The 20,800-nt window shown below is 42.2% G+C and overlaps 1 protein-coding gene across 3 annotated transcripts in view; it reads right to left on the reverse strand.

Moving 5' to 3' along the window:
• LOC120523144 (1-aminocyclopropane-1-carboxylate synthase-like protein 1) overlaps window positions 1–17,974 on the reverse strand; it is a 166,392-nt gene extending 148,418 nt beyond the window's left edge. For 2 of the 3 annotated variants that reach the window (XM_039744153.1, XM_039744171.1), the window contains exon 1: window positions 17,863–17,974. The gene's annotated coding sequence lies outside the window, so the exon portion shown is untranslated. The remainder of the gene's footprint in view (window positions 1–17,862) is intronic. The other variant, XM_039744162.1, reaches the window with a different exon arrangement.
• Window positions 17,975–20,800: the final 2,826 nt, after the last annotated feature.

A 20,800-nucleotide genomic window follows, 5' to 3' on the forward strand; every position in this document is an offset into this window, starting at 1 on the left:
GGAGCTGTTTCTTCACCATTACTTTTAATTAATGTGCACCTGAAGTAAAATAAGTTTGTGTGGTTTCCATATAGAGTAGGATGCAATTTTTCAGAACTTCAACATTTTCTTTTTTGTTTTTTCTTTTGTTTTGCTTGGCAACAATTTCTAAATTTGCATACAGTTATGAAATTGTATGATATATTTGCACATGGGAATGTCCCCTTTTTACCATATTGTACCCTATTGTTCATAGTGATCTACACACCTAGTGCACAGGTCAGGTCAAGTTGGGGAGCCTGCACTGGTAAAGCGTGTTGCCACACCCACGACACAGCAAAACAGCTCTGAGTACTGGTTGGAAATCCCCCAGGTAGACACACGGTCCAGTCCCACCCACCTAAAGTGACCATCTATCTGCCGCAGCCAGGTGTTACAAGGGCGACTACCTTCCCTGGTCCAGCCACAACAATGAGGATTCTGAGAGCTGAAAATCCCTCAGGGAATCTCAGACGAATGGCCGTAGTGCCATAACTGACGCTCCCTCACAATGCAGGTAATGTGCCTCATTCAGGACTCCATGAGCAACACAAAGTCAAACCAGCGGCACCCAAGGAGTCCAATCTTCATCTCAGGTCACTGGATAGCGTCCGTGTCTCACAACCATACAGTAAGACAGGAAGCACCAGGACTCTAAAGACTTAAGCCTTTGTCCTTTTGCAGAGATATTGGGAGCGCCACACACCCCTTTCCAGCGACCACATGATCCCCCGTGCTCTCCCAATCCATCTACTGACTTGACAGGAAGAGTCACCAGAGACATGAATGTCACTGGTGAGGTAACTGTAACCCCCGTTTTATAAAAGAGGATTTTCACAAGCCAGGGTCTGAGAGAAGGCGGCGACTATTGAAGAAGGGAGCGGTTCCTGCATTGTCTGATTGGAACAATATCCATCCATCCATCCACTTTATAACCCGCTGAATCCGAACACAGGGTCACGGGGTGGAACAATATCTCCATTCTGATTTCAAGACCAGGGCTTTGGGAGAGGAGAAAGCGACCAACAGAGGGATGACACAACAGGTGAGGAGGAGGAGGATGATCAAATCCTCGAGGACCACGACTACACTTCAGCTCTGGATACCTAGCAGCTGTCGACCTAGCGCTTGATGAACACATATCTGTCAGAGAGGAGACCCTGCATCTAAGGAAACAAATTGAGACCCTCACAATGAAGAAGCAGTTTGGCATTCACAGCTTTGTGTGCCCAGACAGAGACAATCGCTTTTTTACAAGTTAAGATGTCCAGCAGACTTGTGTTATTATGTATTACGCTTACATACAGTGGGATGCAAAAGTTTGGGCAACCTTGTTAATAGTCATTATTTTCCTGTATAAATCGTTGGTTGTTATGATAAAAAATGTCAGTTAAATATATCATATAGGAGACACACACAGTGATATTTGAGAAGTGAAATGAAGTTTATTGGATTTACAGAAAGTGTGCAATAATTGTTCAAACAAAATCAGGCAGGTGCATAAATTTGGGCACCGTTGTCATTTTATTGATTCCCAAACTTTTAGAACTAATTATTGGAACTCAGATTGGCTTGGTAAGCTCAGTGACCCCTGACCTACATACACAGGTGAATCCGAGTATTTAAGGGGGTCAATTGTAAGTTTCCCTCCTCCTTTAATTTTCTCTGAAGAGTAGCAACATGGGGGTCACAAAACAACTCTCAAATGACCTGAAGACAAAGACTGTTCACCATCATGGTTTAGGGGAAGGATACAGAAAGCTGTCCCAGAGATTGAAGCTGTCTGTTTCCACAGTTAGGAACATATTGAGGAAATGGAAGACCACAGGCTCAGTTCAAGTTAAGGCTCGAAGTGGCAGACCAAGAAAGATTTCGGATAGACAGAAGTGACGAATGGTGAGAACAGTCAGAGTCAACCCACAGACCAGCACCAAAGACCTACAACATCATCTTGCAGCAGATGGAGTCACTGGGCATCGTTCAACCATTCGCACTTTACACAAGGAGATGCTGTATGCGAGAGTGATGCAGAGGAAGCACAAACAGAGCCGCTTGAGGTCTGCTCAAGCACATTTGGACAAGCCAGCTTCATTTTGGAATAAGGTGCTGTGGACTGATGAAACTAAAATGGAGTTATTTGGGCATAACAAGGGCGTTATGCATGGAGGAAAAAGAACACAGCATTCCAAGAAAAACACCTGCTACCTACAGTAAAATATGGTGGTGGTTCCATCATGCTGTGGGGCTGTGTGGCCAGTGCAGGGACTGGGAATCTTGTCAAAGTTGAGGGACGCATGGATTCCACTCAGTATCAGCAGATTCTGGAGACCAATGTCCAGGAATCAGTGACAAAGCTGAAGCTGCGCCGGGGCTGGATCTTTCAACAAGACAACTACCCGAAACACTGCTCAAAATCCACTAAGGCATTCATGCAGAGGAACAAGTACAACGTTCTGGAATGGCCATCTCAGTCCCCAGACCTGAAAATAATTGAAAATCTGTGGTGTGAGTTAAAGAGAGCTGTCCATGCTCGGAAGCCATCAAACCTGAATGAACTAGAGATGTTTTGTAAAGAGGAATGGTCCAAAATACCTTCAACCACAATCCAGACTCTCATTGGAACCTACAGGAAGCGTTTAGAGGCTGGAATTTCTGCAAAAGGCGGATCTACTAAATATTGATTTCATTTCTTTTTTGTGGTGCCCAAATTTATGCACCTGCCTGATTTTGTTTGAACAATTATTGCACACTTTCTGTAAATCCAATAAACTTCATTTCACTTCTCAGATATCACTGTGTGTGTCTCCTATATGATATATTTAACTGACAATTTTTATCGTAACAACCAATGATTTATACAGGAAAATAATGACTATTAACAAAGTTGCCCAAACTTTTGCATCCCACTGTAGATATTCACCTGTCCCTGGATAAAGTTTAATGGCTAATTATTGAAATTCCATTTTAATTTAAAGAAGCCTAATGTAATCACATATTTGTCTCATGGTTACCTTCGTAACCATGGAGTTTGAAGGCCTACTCCTTTTTAGCTCACAACGTTTTTGATTAATGCGACTTACGCCATTGCTAGTCTGTTTCGATATCAGCACCGGAAGTGAAGAAGCTGGATGACATGGAATGTGGAAGAGAGTGTGTGCATCTAACCTATTCCAAGGGTCAAAACTGGAAGAAACTAGCCACTGCTAATGACCTGTGCAATACCCCTCCAATCATATTGAGGTCTGCTGGAACCTTCTACCAACTGACCTCAGACCCCCTCATGTGCCTTCTTTGCCACTCTCTCATAAAGCTGTCACTAGCGAACCACTCTTCCAGTAGCTGATGCCTACACACAGTCTCTCCAGTGTGAATCACTGTAGCTTGTAAGTCTTTCAGAGTTCTCTTCATAGTTCATTGTCTCCTTGCATGATCATTCACTTTTTGTGGATGGTCTGCTCTTGCAGATTTCCACCTGTTCCATTTCTTAATGGCTGATTGAACTCTTTGAGGCTGAATGGTTTTCCAAAACACTCACAGAAAGCAATGGTTTCACACATAAATCAGCATAAATATATGTTGCTGCCAATGCCTCTCTGGTGTCTCTTGCTGCAGCAGCTGCACATGGGTGGCTTGGTGGCCAGAAGTAATGCATGGCAGGCCGGCTGCCTAGCTGTCCTGGTGCAGGGATGGCAGTCGCAAGGCACCTCTATCTCACTAGCAAACCTACTGCTTCCTTTCCACCCTCCTCACTTATTGATTGCATAGCAGAAATCAAATCCTGGTTTTCTTCAAACTTTCTTAAATTAACTCTTTCAGGGCTGATGTCGACTTTGGTCAAAAGAAGGAGTTGACGATGGTAATCAACTGTAAACTGTGCCAAAACAAACCATTATGTTTTAGTTGGACTGTCGTTGCTAGAAGGAAAGTTAGCTTCATTAGTTTGACCGAGATTTTCTGCGCTCGTGTGAGTAGTAAGGTGCAAACAAGAGCAAACATGGCACTGACATAATGGTGAGAGATCAAAGCTAATGAGTAACGCAAAATACTGCATGGACGACGTTTTGCCTATGTGGAAGTTGACCCGGACACAGACAGGCAGACACGTTCATGTCACCCACAAACACGTTTATTTACAATAAGCTCAAATATTTTAACAATGGTCACTCAGACCCAGTTCAGTTCCAATAGTGCACAAACCCCAAACACACACAGTCCTGGCCTCACAATGCCTTTCTTCGGGCCGCCTCCACTGCTCTCCTGAGCTTCGTCCTTCCTCCTCCCGACTCTAGCCTCGAATGAAGGGAGACCGCCCCTTTTATACATTCCCCGGATGAGCCCCAGGTGTTCCCGGCATTCCTCCTCTAGCCACGCCCCAGCATGGCGGAAATGCCGGCTGTCCTCCCGGCAGCTCTCCGGGCGCCGTCCTAATTCTTCCCCACAGCACTTCCTGGTGTGGCGGAAGTGCTGGGGTAACATGTCCCCAAGGCATTGAAGGCGACCCCCATGTGATCCAGGGTGGGCACAGACCCACATCCGGTTCCTCATGGTGTCCTGGCTAGGTCATGGCCCCTGGCATCCCTGACACCTACTATCTCTAAACTGGACTATGACTTGCTGGACTCAAGTCCAAGTGATCAAAAACGAATATGAAGTTCCAGCTTCAGCTGACTAGTCCCACAACTAATCGTGTAGCTGACATGCCTACAGCAATGTTCGCCAGGAGGACTGCCACTTAACAATGGTAAGAGGCAGAAATCAGATTGCAATGCACTGTGACAGTGACTGCCGCTGCTGCGCAGCATGCAGCAACAGACGTTTTATGTTGATTTCTGTGTGAAACCTCTGCTTTTCAGAAACTGTTTTTCAGAAAAAATATTCTGCCCTCAAAGAGTTAAATAGTGACAAAACTGAGGTTCTCCTCATTGGTACAAAATCAACATTATCCAAAACTGATCATTTTTCATTTGTTATTGATAATTCCTCTGTCTCCCCTTCCCCACAGGTGTCATCCTTGACAGTACTCTGTCTTTTCAGTCCGACATCAGTAACATCTCCCAGTGTGTATATTTCCACCTGCGTAACTTTAACCGTATTCGCCCCTCCCTCACTCCCCACACCACTGCTATCCTTGTTCATAGTCTTGTCACTTCTCATCTGGATTATTGCAATTCCCTTTTCTTTGGACTTTCCCGCAAATCTTTTTATAAGCTTCAACTGGTCCAGAATTCAGCTGCCTGCATCATTACTAGACCCCCTCTATTCACCATATCACTCCCATTTTGCAGCAGCTTCATTGGCTTCCAATTAAGTTCCGCATTCAATTCAAAATTCTCCTACCAACTTTTAAGGCTCCCCACAACCTTGCCCCTCCATATGTGTCTGACCTCCTCCATGTTGCTATTCCCTCCCATATCCTTAGATCCTCTTCCTCCATCCACTTGGAAGAAACCTTGAGAAAGGCAGTTCAAAAAGAAACCCCTTTCAAGTTAGATTGGGTGTGCAGTGGGTGTCAAACAGAAGGGGGTCAATACAATACAATACACAGAACAGAACACAAGTAAACCTCAATACAGTATAAAAATAAAATAATTACAAGTACAGAGCAGAATTCAACAGTAGATGATATCACATATTATAATTTGGATTTGTTCAGAGTCCTGGAGACCTCATCCATCAAGCTGCCTCCCCCAAATGGCCATTCCACAGCTGAGTCAGTGCTGGGCCAGCCAATCCGATGAAAAGACCCCTCTACCCTACGATTCCTGCGATCCTCCATCAGGGATGACTTTGCCTTAGGCAGGCAAAACAATCTAGATAGATAGATAGATAGATAGATAGATGTGAAAGGCACTATATGATAGATAGATAGATAGATAGATAGATAGATAGATAGATAGATAGATAGATAGATAGATAGATGTGAAAGGCGCTATATAATAGATAGATAGATAGATAGAAAAGGCACTATATGATAGATAGATAGATAGATAGATAGATAGATAGATAGATAGATAGATAGATAGATAGATAGATAGATAGATAGATATGAAAGGCACTATATAAAAGATAGATAGATAGATAGATAGATAGATAGATAGATAGATAGATAGATAGATATGAAAGGCACTATATAATAGATAGATAGATAGATAGATAGATAGATGTGAATGGCACTATATGATAGATAGATAGATAGGTAGATAGATAGATAGATAGATAGATGTGAAAGGCACTATATAATAGATAGATAGATAGATAGAAAAGGATGATAGATAGATAGATAGATAGATAGATAGATAGATAGATAGATAGATAGATAGATAGATAGATATGAAAGGCACTATATAAAAGATAGATAGATAGATAGATAGATAGATGTGAAAGGCACTATATAATAGATAGATAGATAGATGGATGTGAAAGGCACTATATAATAGATAGATAGATAGATAGATAGATAGATAGATAGATAGATGTGAAAGGCACTATATAATAGATAGATAGATAGATAGATAGATAGATAGATAGATAGATAGATAGATAGATAGATGTGAAAGGCACTATATAATAGATAGATAGATAGATAGATAGATAGATAGATAGATAGATAGATAGATAGATGTGAAAGGCACTATATAAAAGATAGCTAGATAGATAGATAGATAGATAGATAGATAGATAGATAGATAGATAGATAGATGTGAAAGGCACTATATAAAAGATAGATAGATAGATAGATAGATAGATAGATAGATAGATAGATAGATAGATAGATAGATAGATAGATAGATGTGAAAGGCACTATATAATAGATAGATAGATAGATAGATAGATAGATAGATAGATGGATAGATAGATAGATAGATAGATAGATAGATAGACTGACTGTCCCCTTCCTCCGTCTTACCACCATTCAGTTGCTCTGCTCTCCAGCTCTGGAACTCACTACCATCTGAGCTTAGAAATATTGAATCATTTTCACTTTTCAAATCTAAACTTAAAACTCGTTTCTCTTTGATTACAATTGCTCTGTCTGATTTTAATGTTTGTATTTCAGTTTTGTTTATAATCTGTGTTTTATCTATTGTTCGGTGTCCTTGAGTGTTTAGAAAGGCATCTACAAATAAAAAAAATAAAAATGTATTCAATCTGGGTTGTACCTCTTGTCATCGTAAGTGGCAGTCCTCCCAGATGAACGATGCTGCAGTAATAATAATAATAATAATAATCCATTTTATTTATATGGCGCCTTTCCCATGCTCAAGGTGCACGCACATCAGCAACGCGAACTTCTTCAACACCACGATCAGCTGATGCTGCTACCTCACTTTTGTTTTCGAACTCCACCTCTGGAGTATTTTGCTTTGTGCATTCACTTTGATCTCTCACCAGATTCTGATGCCATTTCAAAGGTTGTTTGCTCTTCGCTACTCAGGCACGTTCAGGTAATCGAGGTGAAATCAACAAAACTAACTTTCCTTCTAGCAAAGAGAGTGTGATTGTGTGATTTTGGGCAATACAAAAATAAATTGTATTATATTGTATTACAATCAGTGCCCGTAAGAGGACATTTTGCACCCTATAGGCCAATCTTATTTGTGCGCCAACCGACTGTTCGGTAGCATTTTACGTTTGTTCAAAGTTGACTGCTCCGTAATTTCAATTGTGGGACCATAGACAGATCCTTAATCAGGCCTGTTGGGTCAGGGGGCCTCACATGAAAAGTAAATACGCTCAGTTTTAGAAGATGAACCCCAGTGTGCTGGTGAGAGGTCAGCGTTCTAGTAAGACAGGAGCCTCTGATTAATTAACTAGACATTAAGCCCGTTAAAATAACGGGCGCTAGAACAGTAGTGCATAAACATTAGTAGGAACAGTCTATATTAAATGGCAAGGGACCTTGTATGTGGCTGTAATATGCGTCACTGTATTGTGTGCCTTTAATTTTCTCTCTCAGTAATACTGGTTTGTATTTGCGTAAAATGCCTGTAATTTTGTTGGACAGTAGTACAGTGGAACTTTGGTGGAATCGAAGTAATTTCCCCCATAGGATTGAATGTAAATTCCAGACCGTATGAACTGTATGTAAATATATATATATTTTAAGATTTTAAGCACAAATATAGTTAATTACACCATAGAAAGCACAGCGTAATAGTAAACTAAATGTAAAAACATTGAATAACACTAAGAAAACCTTGAACAACAGAGAAAACTAACACTGCAAGAGTTCGCGCTACAGCCTTACGACCCGCTCGCTAAAAACTCTTTTTTTAATGAGTTTTAAGCACAGGGAAAAAAATGAACATTTGAAAAATCAGAAATCTAATAAACAACCAAGAAAAGTAACATTGCAACAATGCACGCGTGCGCCTGTGTGTGTGTGTCTGTCTCTGCCCCGGCCTGCGTGTGCGTGCGTGTGGGCGGGCCTGCCTGTGTGTGTGAGTGTGGCGCGCGTGACTGTCTCTCGCGCGTGCGTGTGTGTGTGCGCGCGCGCGTGACAGTCGCTCGCGTGGAGCTGCGTGCGTGCGTGCGTGTGTGTGTGTGCATGCGTGCATGTCTGTCTGTCAGTCTCTCGCGCGCACGCACCTGTGTGTGTGTGTGTGTGTCTCTCTCTCTCTCTCTCTGCACAGGGAAAGCACAGGAAGAGACTGAACACGTGCCGTGTGGCCCCGCGCATGCGCACTTCACCAGAAGACACACACACACGGACACCTGGACGAACACGGGGGTTTTATTAAAGAGGATTTTCTAAAGTTTGTCTCTTTTGTGTTGTCTACTGTATTTAGACCTGGTGTTAAGTGCTACCCCATCTTTGCTGGCTGACTTACGATATCAAAAAGAGATCATATTGATGGGTTTACCGTTGTTGTTTTCTTAAAGTAAATTATTTGTATTAATTACAAGAAAATTTCCAAAGTTTTACATAAACATACAAACAAAATAGAAAAATAGAAAATTCAAGCAAAGAGAAAATCCACATTAATTAAACCCAGAAGTAACAAATCAAACATTTACACAATTAAATGTCAAGTCAATCCTTATGTTACATCTTTAATTCCTTAGAAATAAAACGTTGTATAATCAATGCAAAATGATTTTGAAAACATAAAAACAACATGCTGCAACCACAGATTCCCCTTCAGCAGCATAAGAAGAGCACAAATCGCCCCGGTCATGTTTAAAGTAAGAAAATATGGATTCAATTTGAGAGAACCTATGAATTAATCTAAATTGTGTGTTTATATCTTGGGGGCGTCTGTCCCACATTTATGACACCCGTATTTGCGTCCCCGGTGCACCATGAGTGGAGGTTGCATGTTCTCCCCGTGTTCATGTGGGTTTCCAGAGAGGACTGGGCGGTCTCATGGTCTGGAATCCCTACAGATTTTATTTTTTTCTCCAGCCGTCTGGAGTTTTTTTCTGTCCCCCCTGGCCATTGGACCTTACTCTTATTCGATGTTAATTAATGTTGATTTATTTTGTTTTCTTATTGTGTCTTTTATTTTTCTATTCTTTATTATGTAAAGTACTTTGAGCTACTGTTTGTATGAAAATGTGCTATAGAAATAAACGTTGTTGTTGTTGTTGTTGTCTTCTGGTTGCCTCCCACAGTTTAATGACATGCAGGTCAGGTGAACTGCTGTTGAAAAATTAGGCACGTATCTGTGTCTTTGCCCAGTTCATGGACTGGCGTCCTGTCTGAGGAAAGTTCCAGCCCTCCACCCGATGCTTGCTGGCAGAGGTTTAACTTCCACATGACTCTGTTCAGGATAAACGGGAATGGAAAACTGATGTATGTACGCATGTACAGTATGTACATGTAGAATATAACTTGCAGTGAATACACTTGACTCAGTTTTCATCGTCTTTCTCTGTATGTTTTCCATTTGTTTGCTCAGAGGTTGATGCGCTTGCTGTTTCCTGAGCAGCTCTTCTTTTCTCTACCCTAGCGGCCCACTTCTTCATATACAATACAATACAATTTATTTTTTGTATAGCCCAAAATCACACAAGAAGTGCTGCATTGGGCTTTAACAGGCCCTGCCTCTTGACAGCCCCCCAGCATTGACTCTCCAAGACGGCAATGAAAACTCCCAAAAAATCTTTGTAGGGAAAAAATGGAAGAAACCTTGAGAAAGGCAGTTCAAAAAGAAACCCCTTTCCAGGTAGATTGGGTGCGCAGTGGGTGTCAAACAGAAGGGGGTCAACACAATACAATACACAGAACAGAACACAAGTAAACCTCAATACAGTATAAAAATAAAATAATTACAAGTACAGAGCAGAATTCAACAGTAGATGATATCACATATTATAATTTGGATTTGTTCAGAGTCCTGGAGACCTCATCCATCAAGCTGCCTCCCCCAAATGGCCATTCCACAGCTGAGTCAGTGCTGGGCCAGCCAATCCGATGAAAAGACCCCTCTACCCTACGATTCCTGCGATCCTCCATCAGGGATGACTTTGCCTTAGGCAGGCAAAACAATCTAGATAGATAGATAGATAGATAGATAGATAGATAGATAGATAGATAGATAGATAGATAGATAGATAGATAGATGTGAAAGGCACTATATGATAGATAGATAGATAGATAGATAGATAGATAGATAGATAGATAGATAGATAGATAGATAGATAGATAGATAGATAGATAGATAGATAGATGAGAAAGGCACTATATAATAGATAGATAGATAGATAGATAGATAGATAGATAGATAGATAGATAGATAGATAGATAGATAGATAGATAGATAGATCTTTACAGCTTATGTTGATATATTATAATTGGGTATTTGAGTGTTTATTGCACCACATTGACTAAAAGATTATTTTTATTGTTTTCAATATATAGATTTATTTTTTTACTTTATTATTACACGTCTTATCCTTAATTTTTACAAAATCTAAATCGTGGCCGTCTGTAGCTCAGTTTCTCCTCACTGCCGACTGGAACGCGCGGCTCAGCCGCCATCAGGGTGCGTATCCGCCAAAATGCAGCGCTGCACCGCTCGTTTGCCTTTAGCGAGAACCCCCATGGAACTAGCGATCGAGACCTTTGTGATTACTTTTAGTACAGTAAAGAAGCGCGATGCTATTTTGTGTGTGTGTGTGTGTGTGTGTGTGTGGTTTACAACTGAATGCAAAGCGTGTAATAACTGGCCATTGTCTTTTCACCAGTTGCCCGTTTTCCATAAATTACCGTTGTGTAAATGATGTAGTAAGCGCTATTTCCTCATAGTATAACGAAGTTGTTACATTGCGTTTGAATAAGCACAAATAAGCCCCAGTGTTTGGATGAGTAACTCACTCTTAGTGTCACTCAATGCATTCTGTCTGGCATTGGGGGTATTCCAAGTGCTTTGTCAGACACAGTGGGGACTCGTGGACCCTTGCGATCCGTCCCTGCGTGTACTGAAAAAAAATCATTACAGAGGGATGTTTACTTTATGCATCTAATTTAAGGTAACTTAACTTTTAAAAAAATCATGTTTGCTGGACTAGCGTTGCTTTTTTTAGTTACATTTACATAAATCTCTCAAATGTCAATTGAAGGCACAATTAGTACAATGTTGAAACAAAGCCATACAATGATTTCTTCTTAACAGAAGCGACAAGCCAATCAGAAGTCAAACTTATTCAAAATTAATCTTCCAAATATACTTTCATTTTCCCGATACATAGCTAGTCCGATTTAACACGATTTATACACACAACTATCTTCTTTTTGCATAAAGTGTGATGTTTTCAATAAGGCCCCGCCCCTTTTGTTATATTGTGGTCCAAAGGCTCCCCACACATTTGCACAGTTGGAAGGAAAGTTCAAGACTTTTTCGCAAAATGCTTTTACGTTTTTCTGACTGCCGTCGGTTTTGTGTGGTTGTGGAGGTTGAGTTTCTTTTTTAATTGTCACCGATTCCTAAGTCACAGAGCGACACCACTGCGCCGCCGGGTTATTTTTTTTTAGTAAATCTTAAAAATAATTAAGTTTAAAAAGCCATTTGTTTCAGTGTGGGACAACGCCCTCCCCGAGTAGCCAGAAGTCTGGTTTTATCAGTGGCGTAGCTCGAGATCGTGCCCCTCGGGGAAGGGCGGGGCTTCAATTTGCCGCCCTCCAACATATCTGAATATGTTAAACTATTTGAATAGAAAATCAAAATGACGTATAGAGAAAAATTAAGATACATTTTGTATAAATGTATTCAAATATAAAGAAACAGCAATAATTTTTAATATACATTTATAAGCATCAACTAGACAAGAATATATTATAGACGCACGTATAAGCCGTGTTCTAATTATTAGTTTAATATAATTACGCTACGAAAACCAGAACTAAAGTAATAGGTAATAAGTAATAGAGCAAGAACGCATTCGAATTAATAACGAAACGAAATTATAAATTGTAAATTAGTTGTTTATCTTCCTAGAAATTATTATCGGTGTAACGTTTATGTTGATTTTTGTGATTGTCTCATACATTTCAACTGCTGTGTCTGATGCAGAATTATTTTTCAAGCATTTGTGGTTAAAAATCAGAGAATTTGACTTTTTTCATACATGAGTGATATTTTTCCGAACCCCGTTGTTTACACGCGAATTGCACTGAGCCTTGTGGACAATAATGCTGCCCCCAAAAATGTGCCGCCCGGGGCGGACCTCCCCCTCCGCCCCTAGCTACGCCACTGGGTTTTATGTAATATTACGAATGCCGTAAGCAGAGTTAATCATCTCTATGGGACACTTAATAATAAAATAATAATACATTTTATTTATATAGCGCCTTTCTCATGCTCAAGGCACTTCACAGAGTTTAAGAAAGAATGGCAGGGTATACAGTATACTAAACCAGATAAATAAATAAGGGAGATTAAGACAGTACATTCAGAGAAAAAGGCTAACAGACAACATAATTGATGGTCTGCACACACACACAGGTTACATGAACATAGAGGTACACTGAGAGAGGAGTAATAAAGTCAGGCAGAGTTATAGGCCTTCCTGAACAGATGAGTTTTAAGTTGTTTTTTAAAAGAATTCATGGAGTCAGCTGATCTGATTAATTTCGGTAGGTCATTCCAGAGTCTGGGCGCTATACAGCTGAAGGCCCTGCTGTCACCCATGGAGTGTAGATTAGTGTGGGGCACAACAAGATGACCAGAATCAGAGGACCTTAGTGGGCAGGCAGGCACATAGTGATGGAGAAGGTCACTGATGTAGTTTGGCGCGAGGTCCATTAAGGCTTTGTATTTTATTAGTAGAATTTTATATTCGATTCTGTAAGACACAGGGAGCCAGTGAAGATGGAGCAGGATGGGTGTGATGTGCTTGCTGCTGCTGGTCCGTGTAAGGACTCTTGCAGCTGAGTTTTGAATAAGCTGGAGCTGTGATATAAGATTAGAAGGGGCACCTGCCAGTAGAGAATTACAATAATCGATGCGGGATGTGATAAAAGCATTGACAAGTTTCTCAATGTTAGAAAAGGAGAGGAAGGAGCGAACACGGGATATGTTACGGAGGTGAAAGTAAGAAAGTTTTTTAATGTGATTTATATGGGAGGAATAAGAAGGGGAGGAATCAAAAATGACACCAAGATTCTTTGCAGTAGAGGCAGGTCTGATGAGATCACCGCCAAGATGGACTGGGAAGGAGCTCATTTTATTAAGTTGTATTTTAATCCCAATTTGCAGGAGTTCAGTTTTGTTGCAATTTAATTTTAAAGAGTTCTGCTCCAACCAGGTTTTAATTGAGGCAGGTTGTGAGCTGTGAAAGCGCTGATGAAGTTCCACTTTTAACATTGAAGTAGAGTTGAGTATCGTCTGCATAAAAATGATAACCCAGTCCATAGCTATGAATAATATGGCCAAGGGGAAGCATATAAATACAGAAGAGAAGAGGGCCGAGGACAGAGCCCTGAGGAGCTCCTTGTGTGACTGGCACTGAGTTGGATCTGCTGTTGCCAAGACTAAGAAACTCTTGCCTATCAGTCAGATAGGACTTGAACCACTGGAGGGCAGTGCCAGAGATACCCAGCATGTTCTCCATTCTGGACAGTAGAATGTCATGTCTGACCGGAGTGTCAAATGCTGCACTGAGGTCTAACAGAATTAATATGATGGTTTGTCCACAGTCTGCTGCCATAAGCAAATCATTGGTTACCCATAGCAGAGCAGTTTCACAAATGTGCTGTGCCCTGAAACCAGACTGAAAGGGTCCCATCAAATTATTAGAGGTTAAGTAATTGGTGAGCTGCGAGGTTACAACACGCTCAAGAACTTTTAAAAGAAAAAGTAAGTAGGAAATAGGCTGGAAATTGTTTAGACTGTTGGCATCAAGACCAGACTTTTTTAACATTGGGATTACAGAAGCGATTTTAAAAGTGATCGGCACAGAGTCAACGTCAAGGCATGAGTTTATTATTGTTGTAACAGTCGGGATTGTGGCATGAAAGCAGGATTAAAGTGTGTGCTGGTTTATTATTTCAGAAGACTTTTTTAAATGGACGGGAGGCGTTCCATCATTTTATCTCGGGCTACCTCACACTGTCCACATGTACTTATCTCGCGTTTTCACATTGGTCGGCATATTGCTGTAATCTCCAGCCTGTTTCCTGCGTCTTTACAACACATGACATGTTAAAATAAACTTCCCCAACATGTATTTTTTTTTTTTTTTGTTTTGTTTTGTGTTCAGAGACTTCGCAGTTCCTGTTCCTCCTCACCAACGTCTTTGCTTGTTGCTGTCTCCCAGTTCAGATCAGGTCGGCGCATTTCATTTTGCACTCACCTCCCAGATAGTGTTTGCTGTCGGCTAAATCGAACAGGCTTGTATTTTATATTGGATAAAGGCGACTGTCACAGAACAATATTTAACACGAATTTGTCCCCATGTGAGTCTCCGACCCTCTTTAGGTTGGTCTAATGATGTTGGGATTGGCACCGCACCCCACCTGAGTGAATCGGTTAACCAGGTGTGTTTATGAAGAGAACAATACTCATTACAATACAATACAATACAATTTATTTTTGTATAGCCCAAAATCACACAGGAAGCGCCGCAATGGGCTTTAACAGGCCCTGCCTCTTGACAGCCCCCCAGCCTTGACTCTCTAAGAAGACAAGGAAAAAACCCCCCAAAAAAAACTTTGTAGGGACAAATGGAAGAAACCTCGGGAAAGGCAGTTCAAAGAGAGACCCCTTTCCAGGTAGGTTGGGCGTGCAGTGGGTGTCAAAAGAAGGGGGTCAATACAATACAATATACAGAACAGAACAAATCCTTAATACAGCATAATAATACAAATTTTAGAAGCACGGAGCAGAATTTAACTGTAGATAATATCACATAATATGATTTGGATATTTTTATAGTCCTGGTAACCTCATCCATCAAGCTGCCTCCACGGCTGAAACATTGCTCGGCCAGCCAATCCGATGAAAGGACCCCTTTTTCCCATAATTCATGTGATCCTCCATCAGGGATGACTTTACCACAGGCAACTCTGAGTGAAAGGCATGATATAAATATCCATCCATCCATCCATTTTCTAACCTGCTGAATCCGAATACAGGGTCACGGGGGTCTGCTGGAGCCAATCCCAGCCAACACGGGGCACAAGGCAGAAACCAATCCTGGGCAGGGTGCCAACCCACCGCAGGACACACACAAACACACCAAGCACACACTAGGGTCAATGTAGAATGTCCTTGGATTGTGGGAGGAAACCGGAGTGCCCGGAGGAAACCCACGCAGACACGGGGAGAACATGCAAACTCCACGGGAAGCGAACCCGGGTCTCCTAACTGCGAGGCAGCAGCGCTACCACTGGGCCACCGTGCCGCCCCGATATAAATATTAATGAGTGAAATCATCAAATCAAATCAAATGAGCCTCGGTTGCTCATACTGTCACGAATTTAAAGTCACACGAACGTAATATGCAGGAGGAAGTCAAAGTCAAGATGCACAAGCACACGAGGAGATGACACAAAGACCACACGGGCGTTGACCCCATCGGGATTCGAACTCAGATCCCGACATATGTATGGAGTATGATACCATTTCACATCCATCCATCTATATACAGTATCTTCTATCTTCTTAATATATAAAGCAGAGTCAATGTACTGTATATATGTGTGTATGTATTTTTGTTTGTCCGCCATACAAATCTGCACCGGGCATCTGATCACCACCAAACTGGGGATGGGGCTCCTTTTTGACCAGGAGGAGGTCATGGAGTATGTTTGGTTGGGAAAAATGTTCGTGGTGAAGCGCAGGGCACCTTTTCACCGACACAACGTTCGGCACATGTCCCCGTACTTATCATCGACAAGATGGCCGCACGTTGCAACAGACGTTAACAGCAGTGCCATCTAGCAGCACGTTTGGTTCCTGTGCTTCCCTTTTTACAAATGTTTCTTTAAATTGCCAAGAGATGACGGAAGTGTCCAAGTACGAGAAGGCCAACTGCTTTCATCAGCTGAAGGGGAACTGCCGTATGGATGTAAAACGTGAACGATCAAGTGCGCATGACTGGCTTTCCGTATTTGTGGTGCTATTAGCTCACTTTCCGACTCACAGTACGATTTCAGTCTTGGTCTTTCTGACTGACTGATGCTATTTGTCCTCTTTGCAACGTATTGTAAGTAACGTACATTCATCTCACTCTGGTGCTTATTTCGTACATAATACCATGTAACACATTTTAATTGTCCTGCTTTTTGCTAATATACCCATGTCACCAAAAAAAAAAGGTGTAGCATTAGAAAGTCCACTTCCGATGCCACAAAAAAGTCTATTTCAAGGCCATCTCAAACATTGCGCAAGACGTGAAGATGTTTTCATGCCAAGAGTTCCATTGATTCCTTATGATTTACCCTTTGATTTCAAACAGCTACAATTTCCTGTTCGTTTGGCTTTTACTAGGTGAATTACTAAGGCTTAAGTGCAATCACTCCAAGTTAAAGGCATCAGTTTGGAAAATCCATGCTTTCACACGGGTAACTCTATATAGTATGTTCTAGAGTGGGCAATCCTCAGAATTTGTTCATTTTCGCACCACAAGACAAAACAAAATATACAGTGTATCCAACGGCTCTGGAATGACCTATTATATTACGTATTACAACAGAATGTCATTCAGAAAACTGTTTGTTTTATTTTTAATGTTGTTTCTTTCATTTGGGAAATTCACCAGTTATCGATTCCCGGGCAACGCCGGGTACTCCTGCTAGTCAGTTATATAGTGTCTTTCAGCCATTGCAGATATCACTAAAAACGAAAGTCAAAAGTTACGCAGCATTTCTAAACCATCGGTAGTTCAGCGCCCGGTCGTTGTCTGACTGGAGTGTGCAGTGCCGTTCGAAACCCATGTGTAGGAGCCCATAAGTGGGGTGGACGGTCGTCACCTCTCGTTGTCCATATTTGTCAGTCAGAATTACTAGACTTCATCTTCCGCATCCCCCTCGGTGCCCCGGTGCACGCACACTTTTACTTTCATATACGGCGATAAACAGATAACAGCGCCCACTGAGTATCGGCAGAGATCGAGTGTCTGGAGCGCGCTCCCCTTGACTTTCATAAATGGTGACTTTCAGATGACGGCGTCCATCTATATGTCCCCCTAATGGATTGATCGTTTTCGGGAGTGAGTGTGCATGTTCTCTCGGTGTGTCATTGGATTTTGAAGCTAGTAAGTGGTGACAATCTCCGCCTCACGCGCGCGTGTGTGCTAATGATGTCGGGGTAGGCTCGGGCGGCCCGTTTTCCTTGTGTATGCGAACCCGACAAGCGCCGTGCAAAACACCCAACAAATCTGAAAATCCTCCTTACTTACTCACTAGGAATGGAAATCGCAGGCAGCCGCTCAGCTTGTCGCTGTCACACTCGGAAATGAAACGGAAGCCTTCGGTTAGCCTGCCTCCACGCCTGATGGGGCTAAACTTTATTTTGACAGTCTGCGGCTCTGAGATCACGTGGTCGCAGCAATTACATTTACTTATTTGGTCGACGCCTTTGCCCATGGCGACTTACAGCATTTATGATATTTATGATACAATTTGTTCCATTTCGTTTGGTTTTGTAATTGGAAGTACAGGCAGGTCAAGTGAGTTGCTCAGGGTCACACAGTGACAGTAAACGGGATATAAACCCGCAATCTCAGGATTTGAGGTCCAAAGCCTTAACCACTACAAAACACCGCTTCACCAATCAGAGAACGGAATTTACTGTATTGTTGGGTTGTGCCGAGCCAGTGGCACGCACTTATAGGACGGAGACCAGTGACACGCACGCGCAAATAGAAAGCAGCGCGCGCTCACGGGCCAGTGTCTCGTAAAGAGCGTCCTGTGCGATTTGGAGGCCCATACTCCCCACTAACCTGTAATGCAAGGCAAGGCATTGGCCCGTTGAACCAAGACACTGTCCCGTGACACCGTCTCGTGCTTGCGTGCCAGTGGCCCGTTGTGTGACAAAACTTGACAGTATACATTTAATGATCTAACGTTGGGCTTTGTTGCCGCTCCACGGATCATCTCGCCGCTCAGAGGAACATTCAGTGGCCATTCACTTACAATGAAGGCTCATTAAGCGAAAAGGGATACCACCGTACATGACCAAAAGCGTAAGAACCCACCCGAACTCATTGTGTCAGTGGGGCATGTTTGGGTGCATTCGGTAGTTGGGTGACGTCCATTCCCGGTGTCGTTCGTGCCTTGTGCCCCGGTAAATGCTGCGGCGAGAACTGCCCTAAGAACCTGCACGGGATATGCCGAACAACGGCGAATAGATGGTAAAGCAGCGCCCACAATTTCTGCAGTCCCTGCATTTTAAATCCCCACCGAGAGAACAAAAGAGAGAGAGAGAACAAAAGTAACTGAAGAAAGGATTTGACGTATTTTTAATAGCTGATGCAATGTAATTATAATTCTAATAATATCAATTTAATATAGCAAGACTAGAGCTATCTATCTATCTATCTATCTATCTATCTATCTATCTATCTATCTATCTATCTATCTATCTATCTATCTAGGCTGGCTGTATCAATTTATTCTTCTTCTTTCGGCTGCTCCTGTTAGGGCAGTGGTTCTCAATTGTGGGGCGGGCCACCCTAGGGGGGCGCGAAGTAACAAAAAGGGGGGCGAGAAGATGTGAAAAAATGAAAGCAACAATGAAAAATATGAAAAATACATCTATTGAAACCAAAACAAATTAACTTAAACTACATTGTGATACTAGAAAAATAAATATAGAGTTAGATAAACTGTCGATAAAAGATAAGCAGGTATAATAAAATATGTATATATGATATATCATTAATTAAAAAAGAACAAATTGGTATTAGTGGGCTCCTTTCAAAACATGGGATGGGGGGCGCGATTAAAACTGTTATGAAAACTCGGGCCGTAAATACTTAAAGGTTGAGAAACGCTGTGTTAGGGGTTGCCATAGCAGATCATCTTCTTCCATATCTTCCTGTCCTCGTCATCTTGTTCTGTCACCTCCATCACCTGCATGTCCTCTCTCACCATATCCATAAATCTTCTCTTAGGCCTTCCTCTTTTCCTTTTCCCTGGCAGCTCTATCCTTAGCATCCTTCTCCCAATATACCCAGCATCTCTCCTCTGCACATGTCCAAACCAACGCAATCTCGCCTCTCTGACTTTGTCTCCCAACCATCCAACCTGAGCTGACCCTCTAATGTCCTCATTTCTAATTCTGTCCATCCTCCTCACACCCAATGCAAATCTTAGCATCTTTAACTCTGCTACCTCCAGCTCTGTCTCCTGCTTTCTGGTCAGTGCCACCGTCTTCAGCCCATATATCATAGGTGGTCTCACTACCGTCCTGTAGACCTTCCCTTTCACTCTTGCTGATACCCATCAGTCACAAATCATTCCTGGCACTCTTCTCCACCCATTCCACCCTGCCTGCACTCTCTTCTTCACCTCTCTTCCACAATCCCCATTACTCTGTACTGTTGATCCCAAGTATTTAAACTCATCCACCTTCGCCAACTCTACTCCCTGCATCCTCATCATTCCACTGACCTCCCTCTCATTTACATACATGCATTCTCTTTTGTTCCTACTGACCTTCATTCTTCTCCTCTCTAGAGCAGATCTCCACCTCTCCAGGGTCTCCTCAACCTGCTCCCTACTGTCGCTACAGATCACAATGTCATCAGCAAACATCATAGTCCACAGGGACTCCTGTCAAATCTCATCTGTCCACCTGTCCTTCACCATTGCAGATAAGAAAGAGCTCGATCCCTGATGTAATCTCAGCTCCAACTTGAATGCATCTGTCACTCCTACCTCAGATCTCACCACGGTCACACTTCCCTCGTTCATATCCTGTACAACTCTTACATACTTCTCTGCCACTCCCGACTTCCTCATACAATACCACAGCTCCTTTTAAGGCCCCCTGTCATATGCTTTCTCCAGGTCCACAAAGACACAATGCAGCTCCTTCTGGCCTTCTCTAAATTTCTCCATCAACACCCTCAGGGCAAACATTACATCTGTGGTGCTCTTTCTTGGAATGAAACCATCCTGCTGCTCACTAATCATCACCTCACTTCTTACCTGTGCTTCCACTACTCTTTCCCATGACTTCATGCTGTGGCTCATCAGTTTTATTCCCCTGTAGTTACTACACCAGTACACTTCTTCTCCACTCCACAGTCATCCTCTCTTTTCAATATTCTATTAATCAATCTGGTTAAAAACTCCACTGCCATCTCTCCTAAACACCTCCATGCTTCCATA

This window comes from Polypterus senegalus, chromosome 1, assembly GCF_016835505.1.
Source record: "Polypterus senegalus isolate Bchr_013 chromosome 1, ASM1683550v1, whole genome shotgun sequence".
Lineage (NCBI taxonomy): Eukaryota > Metazoa > Chordata > Cladistia > Polypteriformes > Polypteridae > Polypterus > Polypterus senegalus.